This window comes from Sus scrofa, chromosome 16 (assembly GCF_000003025.6).
Source record: "Sus scrofa isolate TJ Tabasco breed Duroc chromosome 16, Sscrofa11.1, whole genome shotgun sequence".
Lineage (NCBI taxonomy): Eukaryota > Metazoa > Chordata > Mammalia > Artiodactyla > Suidae > Sus > Sus scrofa.
This window is the reverse complement of record NC_010458.4, coordinates 27,167,919-27,180,940: the sequence shown is the minus strand read 5'-3', so window position 1 is coordinate 27,180,940 and position 13,022 is coordinate 27,167,919. Positions and strand designations below refer to the sequence as shown.

The window sequence follows — 13,022 nt, the reverse complement described above, 5'->3', positions numbered from 1 at the left end:
TATAATCATCATGTGTGCAATTTCTGTGAGATGAGTGAGCTCCTCCTATGCATTGGTACACAGTATTCACAGCATAACTCATATGGTGATTTCATTATGGAAAGTGGGTTCTAAGGTAGCACAAAACCTAATTCTTCTGGAAGAAATAAAGTAGATGCTACAAGGGATGATGTGAGCCATTCCAGTGTTTCAATGAGTAAATGCTGGATCTCTGAGCACCTCAGTAATCAAAACTTATCCATATCATTCCACAAGCTAAGACGTTTAAGCCACATTTCCTCTTCCAAGTTCTACTGGTCAGCTGCAGGTACTTGCCAATTCTTAAACTTTTACATGTGGGACTCTCTCTTACCAAAATGTTCCTGCTGTATTTTTCTTTAGAATCTACATTAATTGTTCTTTTTTTTTTCCTCGCTAAAGAGAAGACAAAAACCAAAAGGGTATTTATAAACAAGGTTTAGAGTTCAAAGCTAAAGAGAAGGGCAGTTTGTTCAGTTGGGTGCATCCAACACTGCTCTCAAATGTTTATTTTATGCCTCTGTCCTATTTTAGAAGTCTTACTTTTATGAAGATGAATGGCCATTAACTTCTGAAATTGGAGAGAAGAGCAAAATGCTTAAGCTCAGATATCCAAATGAAACTCCAATGATAATTTATATCAGTGCATGATGATTTCCAAAGCAGCTTTCTACACAATAGAAGTAAGCCTATCCATGCCTCTGTATTATCTTTTGTTGTTACACTGCCAAAAATATGCCACTCAGTAAAATAGCAATCTATGCATAAAATATGTGTGTCTGTGTATGTGCAGTGCTCTAATATTTAGCTACTTAGAAATTATGGAGATCAAAGAAAAGGGAACCCTCCTACACTGCTGGTGGGAATATAAATTAGTACAACCACTATGGAAAACAGTAAGGAGTATCTCAGAAAACTAAATATAGAACTTCCATATGATTCAGCAATCCACTCCTGGGCATATATCTGGACAAAAATTTTACTGAAAAAGATACATGCACCCCAGCATTCACAGCAGCACTATTCACAATAGCCAAGACATAGAAACAACTTAAATGTCCAAGGACAGATGAACAGATTAAGAAAATGTGGTACATACACACAATGGACTACTACTCAGCCATAAAAAGAATACAATAATTTCATTTGCAGCAACATGGTTGAACTAGAGACTCATATTAAGTGAAGTCAGAAAGAAAAACAAATACCATATGATTATCACTTTATCTAGAATCTAATATACAGCACAAATGAACCTATCTAAGCAAAAAAAAAAAAGAAAAAAAAAAAAACCTCATGGACATGGAGAATAGACTTGTGGTTGCCGAAGGGAAGGAGTTTGGGGTTAGCAGATGAAAATTATTGCATTTGGAGTGGATAAGCAATGAGATCCTGCTGTCTAGCACAGGTAATTATGTCTAGTCACTTGTGATACAACATGATGGAGGATAATGTGGAAAAAAGAACATACATATGTACAACTAGGTCACTTTGCTGTACAGCAGAAATTAACAGAACATTGTAAATTAACAATAAAAAATGAAAAAAAGATACTTGATCAACAACAAAAAGAAATTATGGAGATCAAGGTGTTTTAGTCACTCATTTAAATTTATAATAGAAAAGGTAAAGAGGTTTTCTTTACTTCAATCCTATAGTCTACTTCTGTTTTCACCTGGCTAATTATCTTATGTGGTTGGAATTAGACATTGTCAAGAAACATAGAGGGTTCATTATCAGGCTTGAAGTTGTTTCTGTTGTTGTTTGTTTTAAAGATAGTTGAGGTTTAAAAAAAATGGAAAGAAGGCTGGGTACATAAACTGGGAGTGTGCTGGGATGGGACTAAAGAATAACAAGTTTGAGAAAGTAAGGGGATAGCAGGCAAGACTGAGCAGACATCAATATCTGCAAAATCAATCAGTGTGATACACCACATTAACAAACTGAATAAAAACCATATGATCCTCTCAATAGACGTGGAAAAAGCCTTTGACAAAATCCAACACCCATTTCTGATAAAAAGCCTTCAGAAAGTGGGCATAACGGGAACCTACCTCAACATGATAAAGGCCATATATGTCAAACCCACAGCTAACATCATTCTGAATGGTGAGAAGCTGAAAGAATTCCCACTGAGATCAGGAACAAGACAAGGATGTCCGCTCTTGCCTCTACTTTTCAACATAGTTTTGGAAGTCCTAGCCACAGCAATCAGAGAAGTGAAAGAGATAAAAGGAATCCAAACTGGAAAGAAGTAAAACTATCCCTATTTGCAGATGACATGATACTATACTTAGAGAATCCTAAAGATGCTACCAAAAAACTGTTAGAACTCATCCATGAATTTGACAAAGCCACAGGATATAAAATACACAGAAATTGATGGCATCTCTATATACTAACAATGAAAGATCAGAAAGAGAAATTAGGGAAGCAATCCCGTTTACCATCACATCCAAAAGAATAAAATACCTAGGTGTAAACCTACCTAAAGAGATAAGAGACCTGTACTAGGAAAACTAGAAGACACTGATGAAAGAAATCAAAGATTACACAAACAGATGGAAAGACATACCATGCTCTTGGATTAGAAGAGTTAATATTATCAAAATGACTATATTACCCAAGGCAATCTACAGATTCAATGCAATCCTTATCAAATTACCAAGGCCATTTTTCACAGAACTCGAATATTTTAAAGTTTGTCCAGAAGCGTAAAAGACCCAGAATAGCCAAAGGCATCCTGAAAAAGATAAATGGAGCTGGAGGCATCAGGCTCCCTGACTTCAGACTATACTACAAAGCTACAGTCATTAAAACCATATGGTACTGGCACAAAGACAGAAATATAGATCAGTGGAAAAGGATAGAAAGCCCAGAATTCAACCCACACACCTACAGCCAATTCATCTATGACAAAGGAGGCAAGAATATACAATGGAGAAAAGACAGCCTGTTCAATAAGTGGTGCTGGGAAAACTGGAGAGCCACAGGTAAAAGAATGAAATTAGAACACTCTCTAACACCACACAAAAAATAAATTCAAAATGGATTAAAGAACTAGATATAAGACCAGATACTATAAAACTCTTAGAGGAAAACTTAGGCCAAACACTCTCTGACATAAACAACAGCAACATCTTCTCAGATCCACCTCTTGAGTAATGACAATAAAAACAAAAATAAACACATGGGATTTAATTAAACTTCAAAGTTTCTGCACAGCAAAGGAAACCCTAAACAAAGCGAAAAGACAACCTCAGAATAGGAGAAAACCTTTGCAAATGAATCAACTGACCAGGGATTAATCTCAAAGATTTATAAATGCCTCCTACAGCTCCATACCAAAAAAACAAACAACCCCATCAAAAAATGGGCAGAAGATCTAAACAGACAATTCTCCAAATAAGACATGTGGATGGAAAAAAAACACATTAAAAGATGTTCAACATCACTCATTATTAGAGAAATACAAATCAAAACCACTATGAGGTACCATCTTATACCAGCCAGAATGGCCATCATCAAAAAGTCTACAAACAATAAGTGCTGGAGAGGGTGTGGAGAAAAAGGAACCCTATTACATCGTTAGTGGGAATATAAGTTGGTGCAACCACTGTGGAAAATAGTATGGAGATTCCTCAGAAAACTAAAAATACAACTACCATTTGATCCAGCAATTCCACTCCTGGGCATCTATCCAGAGAAAACCATGACTCGAAAAGAAAATATGTACTCCAATGTTCATTGCAGCACTATTTGCAAGAGCAAAGACATGGAAACAACCTAAATGTCCATTGACAGAGGAGTGGATCAAGAAGATGTGGTACATATACACAATGGAATATGACTCAGCCATTAAAAGGAATGGCATTAAAATACCAGCATTTTTAGCAATATGATGGACTTAGAAATTATCATGCTAAGTGAAGTCAGTCAGACAGTGAGACCGACATCAAATGCTTTCACTGACATGTGGAATCTGAAAAAAGACACAATGAACTTCTTTGCAGAACAGATACTGACTCACAGACTTTGAAAAACTTATTGTCCCAAAGGAGACAGTTTGGGGGGTGGGGGGATGCACTGAGTGTTTGGGAGGTACATGCTATAAAATTTGGTTGTGATGATTGTTATATACCTATAAATGTAATAAAATTCATTAAGTATTAAAAAACACCAAATTTGATTTGGGGCACTTAACACTTATATTCCAGAAATAAAGTTTTGGGCAAACCAAAAAAAAAAAAAAAAAAAGCAGACAAAATGTGAATAAGGTGTCACATCATAGTTATCAAATAGGAATACATAGTAATTGTGTGCATAGTAGTAAAAGGGTAGGTTTTAGGATAGCTGAGATTTGGTCCCAGGAACATGCAAAGCCATTAACTAGTAACTCTGAACAAGTTACTTCTTTCCTAGACCTCTGTTTTCACCTCTAGGGAATACAAATATCTTTTATAGATTATATATGGATTAAATGAAGAAATACATAAATTTAGCATGGTGTTGTGATTTCACTATTACTTTGAGTTTAGTACTTCAGAGTTCATAGTAGGCTTAGAGAATATTTTATAAGAGGAAACCAAATAAGAGTAGGCTAAGCTTGAAGAAAAGACAGGAGCCAGAGCACAGGCACATCAAGCAGACCAGTGAGTAGACTGGGTGTGCACACTGCAATGGGCAGGAAGAGGCAGGAATAAAGCCCATTAAGAGTTTTCAAATACATGTATACAGAAAACTATAAGCCACTGATGAAAGAAATTGAAGACACAAAGATATTTCACGCCGAAGAATATTATCAACTTGTCCATAATACCCCAATCTAGAGATGCAATACAATCCTTCTAAAAATTCCATAGCATTTTTCACCAAAATAGAATGGATGATCCTAATACTTATATGGAACATAAAACACCCTTAATAGCAAGAGCAATCTTGAGGAGGATTAACAAAGCTGGAGGCACCACACTGATTTCAAACAGTATCACAAAACTATAATAATCAAAAGGGTATGGTATTGGCATAAAAATAGAAACAAAGATCCATGAAACAGAAAAGAAAGCCCCAAAACAAACCCAGATTTATATGGTTAATTAGTTTACAACAAAGGGGTCAAGAATATACAATCTTCATTAATTGGTGCTGGGAAAACTGGACAGCTACCTGCAAAAGAATGAGACTGTACCACTATCTTAAACCATACACAAAAATTAACTCAGAAAGGATTAACTTTGAGTATAAGATCTGAAACCATAAAACTGCAAGAAAACAGATGTTAAGCTCCTTGATACCAGTCTTCAATTTTACACCAAAAGCAAAGGAAATAAAAACAGATGAGTAGGACCATATTACACTGAGCAGCTTCTGTACACAAATGAAACCATCAAAATGAAAACACAATTTACCAAATGGGAGAAAATATTTACAAACCATATCTGATAAGGGGTTAACATCCAAAATATATAAAGAACTCATACAACTCAATAGCAAAAAAGAAAAAAAAAATCTGCATGGCAGAGGATCTCACGAGACATACTTCCCAATAAGACACACAGGTACATGAAAATGTACTCAATATCACTAATAAGGAAAATACAAAGCAAAACCACAATGAGATCACCTCATACCTGTTAGAATGGCTATTATCAAAAATAAAATAACAAGTGTTGGCAAAGATGTGAAGAAAAGGAACTCTCATGCCAGTTGGTGGGAATGTAAATTAGTGCAGTTACTATGGGAAACAGTATGGAGGTTCCTCAAAAAATTAAAAACAGAACTACTATGTGACCCAGCAATTCCACTTCTGGGTATTTACATCTGAAGAAAATGAAAATACTAACTCATAGAGATACATGCTTCTCCATGTTCACTCCAGCATTGTTTACAACAGCCCAGATATGAGGCATGGTAAGCATCAATCAATAGTTGAATGGATAGATGTGTTATACATACATGCAAATACTATTCAGCCATAAAAAATGAAATCTTGCAATTTGCAACAAAGATGGACCTTGAGAGCATTATACTAAGTGAAATAAAGTTAAGAGAAAGATAAAAACCATATGATCTCATCTATATGTGGAATCTAAATAAAACAAAAAACAGCAAAAAAAACCCTGAGCTGTGAGCCACATGGGAAGTCAAGAGGGGATCCCCACTCTCACCACTGCTCTTCAATACAGTTTTGGAAGTCCTAGCCACAGCAATTAGACAAACAAAAGAAATAAAAAGCATCCATATAGGAAGAGAAGAGATAAAACTGTCACTGTATGCAGATGACATGATACCATACATAGAAAACCCTAAGGACTCAACCCCAAAACTACTTGAACTGATTAATAAATTCAGCAAAGTAGCAGGATATAAGATTAACATTCAGAAGTCAGTTGCATTTCTGTATACCAACAATGAAATATTAGAAAAGGAATACAAAAATACAATACCTTTTAAAATTGCACCTCACAAAATCAAATACCTCGGAATACACGTGACCAAAGAGGTAAAGGACGTATATGCCGATAACTACAAAACTTTAATCAATGAAATCAAAGAAAAGGTAAGGAAATGGAAAGATATTTCATGTTCCTGGATTGGAAAAATCAATATTGTAAAAATGGCCATACTACCCAAAGCAATCTACAGATTCAATGCAATCCCTATCAAATTACCCATGACATTTTTCACAGAACTAGAACAAACAATCCAAACATTTATATGGAACCACAAAAGACCCAGAATCGCCAAAGCAATCCTGAGAAACAAAAACCAAGCAGGGGACACTACTTTCCCAGACTTCAGGCAATATTACAAAGCCACAGTCATCAAAACAGTGTGGTACTGGTATCAAAACAGACAGACAGACCAATGGAACAGAATAGAGAACCCAGAAATAAACCCTGACGCCTACAGTCAATTAATCTTTGACAAGGGAGGCAAGAACATAAAATGGGAAAAAGAAAGTCTATTCAGCAAGCATTGCTGGGAAACCTGCACAGCTACATGCAAAGCAATGAAATTAGAACACACCCTCACACCACGCACAAAAATAAACTCAAAATGGCTGAAAGACTTATATATGCGACAGGACACCATCAAACGCCTAGAAGAGAACAAAGGCAAAACACTCTCTGACATCAACATCATGAATATTTTCTCAGGTCGGTCTCCCAAAGCAATAGAGATTAGAGCAAAAATAAACCCATGGGACCTAATCAAACTGACAAGCTTTTGCACAGCAAAGGAAACCAAAAAGAAAACAGAAAGACAACTTACAGAATGGGAAAAAAATAGTTTCAAACGATGCAATGGACAAGGGCTTAATCTCTAGAATATAGAAGCAACTTATACAACTCAACAGCAAAAAAGCCAACAACACAATGGAAAAATGGGCAAAAGACCTGAATACACTGTTCTCCAAGGAAGATATACAGATGGCCAGCAAACACATGAAAAAATGCTCAACATCGCTGATTATAACACAAATGCAAATCAAAACTACCACGAGATACCACCTCACACCAGTCAGAATGGCCATCATTAATAAGTCCACAAATAACAAGTGCTGGAGGGGCTGTGGAGAAAAGGGAACCCTCCTGCACTGCTGGTGGGAATGTAAACTGGTACAGCCACTATGGAGAACAATTTGGAGATACCTTAGACATCTATACATAGAACTTCCATATGACCCTGCAATCCCACTCTTGGGCATCTATCCGGACAAAACTCTACTTAAAAGAGACACATGCACCTGCATGTTCATTGCAGCACTATTCACAATAGCCAGGACATGGAAACAACCCAAATGTCCATCAACAGATGACTGGATTCAGAAGATGTGGTATATACACACAATGGAATACTACTCAGCCATAAAAAACAACAAAATGCCATTTGCAGCAGCATGGATGGAACTAGAGAATCTCATCCTGAGTGAAATGAGCCAGAAAGACAAAGACAAATACCATATGATATCACTTATAACTGGAATCTAATATCCAGCACAAATGAACATCTCCACAGAAAAGAAAATCATGGACTTGGAGAATAGACTTGTGGCTACCTGATGGGAGGGGGAGGGAGTGGGAGGGATCAGGAGCTTGGGGTTATCAGATACAACTTAGAATAGATTTACAAGGAGATCCTGCTGAGTAGCATTGAGAACTATGTCTAGACATTCATGTTGCAACAGAACAAAGGGTGGGGGAAAAAAATGTAATTGTAATGTATACATGTAAGAATAACTTGATCCCCTTGCTGTACAGTGGGAAAATAAATAAATAAAGTCTCAAGGATTAAAAAAAAAAAAAAAAACCCTGAGCTAATGGATACAGAGACTATTAGTAGTTGTAAGAGGCCAGAGGTTGGTAGGGGGGGGGGGGCATACAAAATGGTAAAGCAGGCTAAAAAGCACACACTTCTAGGCAAGTCATGGGGATACAAGATGCAGTATAGTGAATATAGTTAATACTGTATTGTATATTTGAGTTATTAAGAGAGTAGATCTTAAATTTTCACAAGAAAATGTTTTACATAAGGTGATGGATGTTAACTAGAGTTATTGTGGTGGTTATTTCACAACATATACAAACTTAAAAACTGAAACTAATGTTATTTCGGTTATATTTAATTTAAAAAACTACATCAAAAGAGATTCAGAATCTGTTCTCAATTTCTACAGTGGACAAGGTGAGCAGAAAGTTTTAGGTTAAACGTTGACAAGAAAGTTTCATGATATGCAGATGTTCAGAACCATTGACAAATATCATCAATATAAGCTTAATTTGCAGGGGTTTTAAGTTCTACAGGCAATAATCTTTATTACTGTTTTAAATGCAGCTTAATGTACAGAATAAGTAACTCAGAGTCTTCCTATACAAGAGGACAAATGACATTTGCCTTTTAGTTGACATGTACTTTTTTTTCTGTCTTTTTAGGGCTGCACCCATGGCATATGAAAGCTCCCAGGCTAGGGGTTGAATGAATTGGAGCTGTATCTGCTGGCCTATGCCACACTCACAGCAACGCCAGATGCAAGCCACATCTGCAACCTACACCACAGCTCGCAGCAATGCTGCATCCTTAACCCACTGAGCAGGGCCAGGGATTGAATCCTTGCCCTCATGGATACTAATCAGGTTTGTTACTGCTGAGCCACAGTGGGAACTCCAGTTGACATGTGAGCATCATGGAAGAGTAAGGAACAAACTGGCCCACTGTTTCAAGAAACCACATCTGGGAATCTGGCATTAGGGTAGGTCAGCTGCGTTGACTGGTAGCAATTTTGTCATCTGGTTGGTAATGGTCTTATTGGTGCTGTATTTCATGATATCTATTATTTTAATCCTAGTGATGAGCATAGTATAGGTAGGCATATTCTTTATTTAGAAAATTTGGATACTGAGGCACAAGTAAGTTAAACTAGATGTCCAAAATAACCAATAGAGATTTTTGCAACCTAAAATCTGTTCGCCAAGGCTTAAGTAAAAAAATAACTATCGATTGCCAATGAGCTAGACATAGAACATGGTTTCTATATATTAAACCAATACACTAAAAAACAATCATGATAATATTTTACCTGATAAAACTGCTCCACTAAGAAGAGAACCTTCTCACAGTTCTTAGAATCCAGAACCACGTTGGCCCTTTAGAGAACAAAAGGAAGAGTTCCACCACTGAATTTTGGGCTACTGAGATTTACCATGAAAAATGATAGTCTAAATGCATGAAATTTTCTCAAGAAAACTGATGTCACAATAGTACTAGCATATTAAAAGGAGAAAAAAATAGATCCTGAATTATTAAACCATCTAAGGGTATCATTAAGCAGAAGACTGCTTTCTGCAAATTTGTGGAATATGCTTTGGAACACATCTTTTGGATTTAAAGAGTAAACTACTAAATAATGAAAGCCAAGTATTTTTGTAAGCCATGCAGAGAAAGGAGACAAGGGAAAATCTGAACAATCTCACACCATTAAACATTTTTAAAGAGAATCCTTTAAATTGAAATCAATGAGACATTTGAAGGATAAAATTGGAGGTTTACATACATTCATGATTACCATTCATTCAGCTGTCACTGATTAGATTCAATTATTAAGGATTCAAAAGAATCATTAAAAATATGGTCTATCAAGGAATATACAACTTAGATAGGAGACAATGTTTCACTATGTTTCTGCCAGATAATTTATTATAATGTAGAGTTACATATGAATAAAGTTGCATGTGTTAGAGAAATATAACCAATTTTCAGAAAATAAAGTTTCTGTATATTTTACATGCCTTATTCATGTTTTATCCAATTCCTCCCTATTCCAAAGAACACCAAGACTGAATTAGGAAATAAGAGTTAATATTAAGGACACAGGTAGAAATGAGTCACACAAGTATGATTAGACATATTTATTATTCATAATCATGATTAATGAAGTGATAAATGAAAAGTGTAAGTGATGATCAGAAAGACAAAGCATCCTTATGTAGCAAAAGTTCTTAAATAAGGAGAACAATTAGAAGGCAAAGTGGCTCAATGTGCAATTTTCAAAGTAAACTATTCCTCTTATTTCCAACCTCTAACTGCTTGGACAGAGGCAGGAATGCCATGCCTGGCATACCAATACTGCAATGCTTCAGAGGGAAGCAAATTCAGGTTGCTGGGCCAAGTGTGCTGTTCGAATACCTAGAGGAACCATTCTTTATTAGGAATATAAAGGGATTCAGGTTTACTCTCTTTTGTGATGTGTCATTAGTCTCGTCCATCCATCTCCATTAAAAAAAAATTAAACTTGGCTTGATTCTTCTGTCTGCAAGCCAAATTATAGTTCCCAGACAACTGAAAGTCATGTACTCTCATAGAAGCAATCATTTGTTTACAATCATTAGACATAGCTATGTACAGCTGACCCTTGAGCAAGACGGGGGTTAGGGCACCAACTGCACATGGTTGAAAACTAAAGTGTAATTTACAGTTTGCTCTCTATATCCACATTTTCTCTATATCCATGGATTCAACCAACCACAAATCCTGCAGTGCTGCAATATCTACTATTGCAAAAAATCTGAGTATAAGTAGACCTATGCAGCTCAAGCCCATTTTGTACAAGGGTCAAGTATATCTTAAATAGTACATCTGCAAGTGGAAATGTAAGCATTTTTTTAAATTTATTTTTTAACCCACTTTTTTTTCCCCACTGTACAACATGTGGACCCAGTTACACACACATGTATACATAATTTTTTCTCCCACTGTCGTGCTGCGTTATAAGTATCTAGACATAGTTCTCAGTGCTACACAGCAGGATCTCATTGTTAATCCATTCCAAGACCAATAGTTTGCATCTGTTAACCTCAAGCTCCCAATTCCTCCCACTCCCTCCCTCCAGGCAACCACAAGTCTATTTTCCAAGTCCATGATTTTCTTTTCTGTGGAAAGGTTCATTTGTGCTGTATATTAGATTCCAGATATAAGTGATATCATATGGTATTTGTCTTTCTCTTTCTGACTTATTTCACTTAATATGAGAGTCTCTAGTTCCATCCATGTTGCTGCAAATGGCATTATGTCATTCTTTTTTATGGCTGAGTAGTATTCCATTGATACCACATCTTTCTGAGTCATCTGTTAATGGACATTTGGGTTGTTTCCATGTCTTGGCTATTGCAAATAGAGCTGCAATGAACATGCAGGTGAATGTGTCTTTATTAAGGAAAGTTTTGTCCGGATATATGCCCAAGAGTGGAATTGCTGGGTCATATGGTAGTTCTATGTATAGATTTCTAAGGTACCTCCATACTGTCCTCCATAGTGGCTGTACCAGCTTACAGGAAATGTAAGCAGTTTTGTTAGTAAAGTAGCAGAGGAATAAAGGCAATAGAGTAGTTGAAGTAAAAGATGCACAAAGATAGATGGGTTCAATGCTGGAGCAAGATCCTGAAACAGACAAAAGGAGATGGAATCAAAACTGGTGGTGAAAAGGTTCAGCTTGAGAAAGGGCTAACGCTTCTGAGTCATAATTCAGAAAGAAGAGGAAAGATAAAGATCCAGAGAGCTTTTATATTGGAGAAGATACCCTCTCGCGTAAGATGGCCTAAATCAGGGCTCTCAAAATGTGGTCCTTGGGAGTTCCCATCGTAGCGCAGTGGTTAACGAATCTGACTAGGAACCAGGAGGTTGCGGGTTTGAATCTTGGCCTTGCTTAGTGGGTTAAGGATCCGGCATTGCCGTGAGCTGTAGGTCGCAGGTGCGGCTCTGATCCCCCGTTGCTGTGGTGGCTCTGGCGTAGGCCGGTGGCTACAGCTCCGATTGCACCCCTAGCCTGGGAACCTCCATATGCCAGAGGAGCGGCCCTAGAAAAGGCAAAAAGACAAAAAAAAAAAAAAAAAAAAAATGAGGTCCTTGGACCAGCTGCACTGGCATCACCCGAGGGCTTGTTAGACAAGTAAATTCAGGAGCCCCACCCTGGCTGACTGAATCCAAATTGTGGGGGACAAGGCACAAGAGGCTATGTTATAGCAAGCCTGCCAGGTGATTTTTACACATATTCAGTTATAAGAACCACTAACCTAAATCGTCTCAGTGAGAGACGTAAACCGTATCATCTGCTGAGACCAAGAGGGCAGGGCCAGGACTCGAGGGCTGAAGGTTTAGCACAGATGAAGGGAGGAATTAGTGAAAGGCTAGCAGAGTTGCACCAGGCCCATGTGAAGCTAGCTAGCATACCTTTCTGAATTAAAACTCTTCTGTAAGCTGGCTCCTGAGTGCAACTTCCTTGCATGGTAATAATGAGCCTATGTAAAATTGTATTCTGATTTTCATATGACCAACCATGACCCTGGAAAGATAGCTTTATTGTAATAAAGGCATTGTTTATATAGCCTTATTGTAATAAAGGGATTGTTTATATATTTTACATATGTGTATATGATACATATATATATGCATGCTTGTGTCGAATGACTCCAATTAAGTGCAAGAGAAAAGGTTTATCTGCATTAGAA

General features: G+C 36.9%; 1 protein-coding gene across 9 annotated transcripts in view; it reads right to left on the bottom strand.

The window, feature by feature from the left end:
- Positions 1 to 13,022, bottom strand: part of GHR (growth hormone receptor) — a 296,319-nt gene that overhangs the window by 241,678 nt on the left and 41,619 nt on the right. For 2 of the 9 annotated variants that reach the window (XM_021076568.1, XM_021076575.1), the window contains exon 1: positions 9,599 to 9,665. The exons of the other annotated variants lie outside the window; for them this stretch is intronic. The gene's annotated coding sequence lies outside the window, so the exon portion shown is untranslated. Of the gene's footprint in view, positions 1 to 9,598; positions 9,666 to 13,022 lie in introns of those variants that run through there. 9 annotated transcript variants of the gene reach the window in all.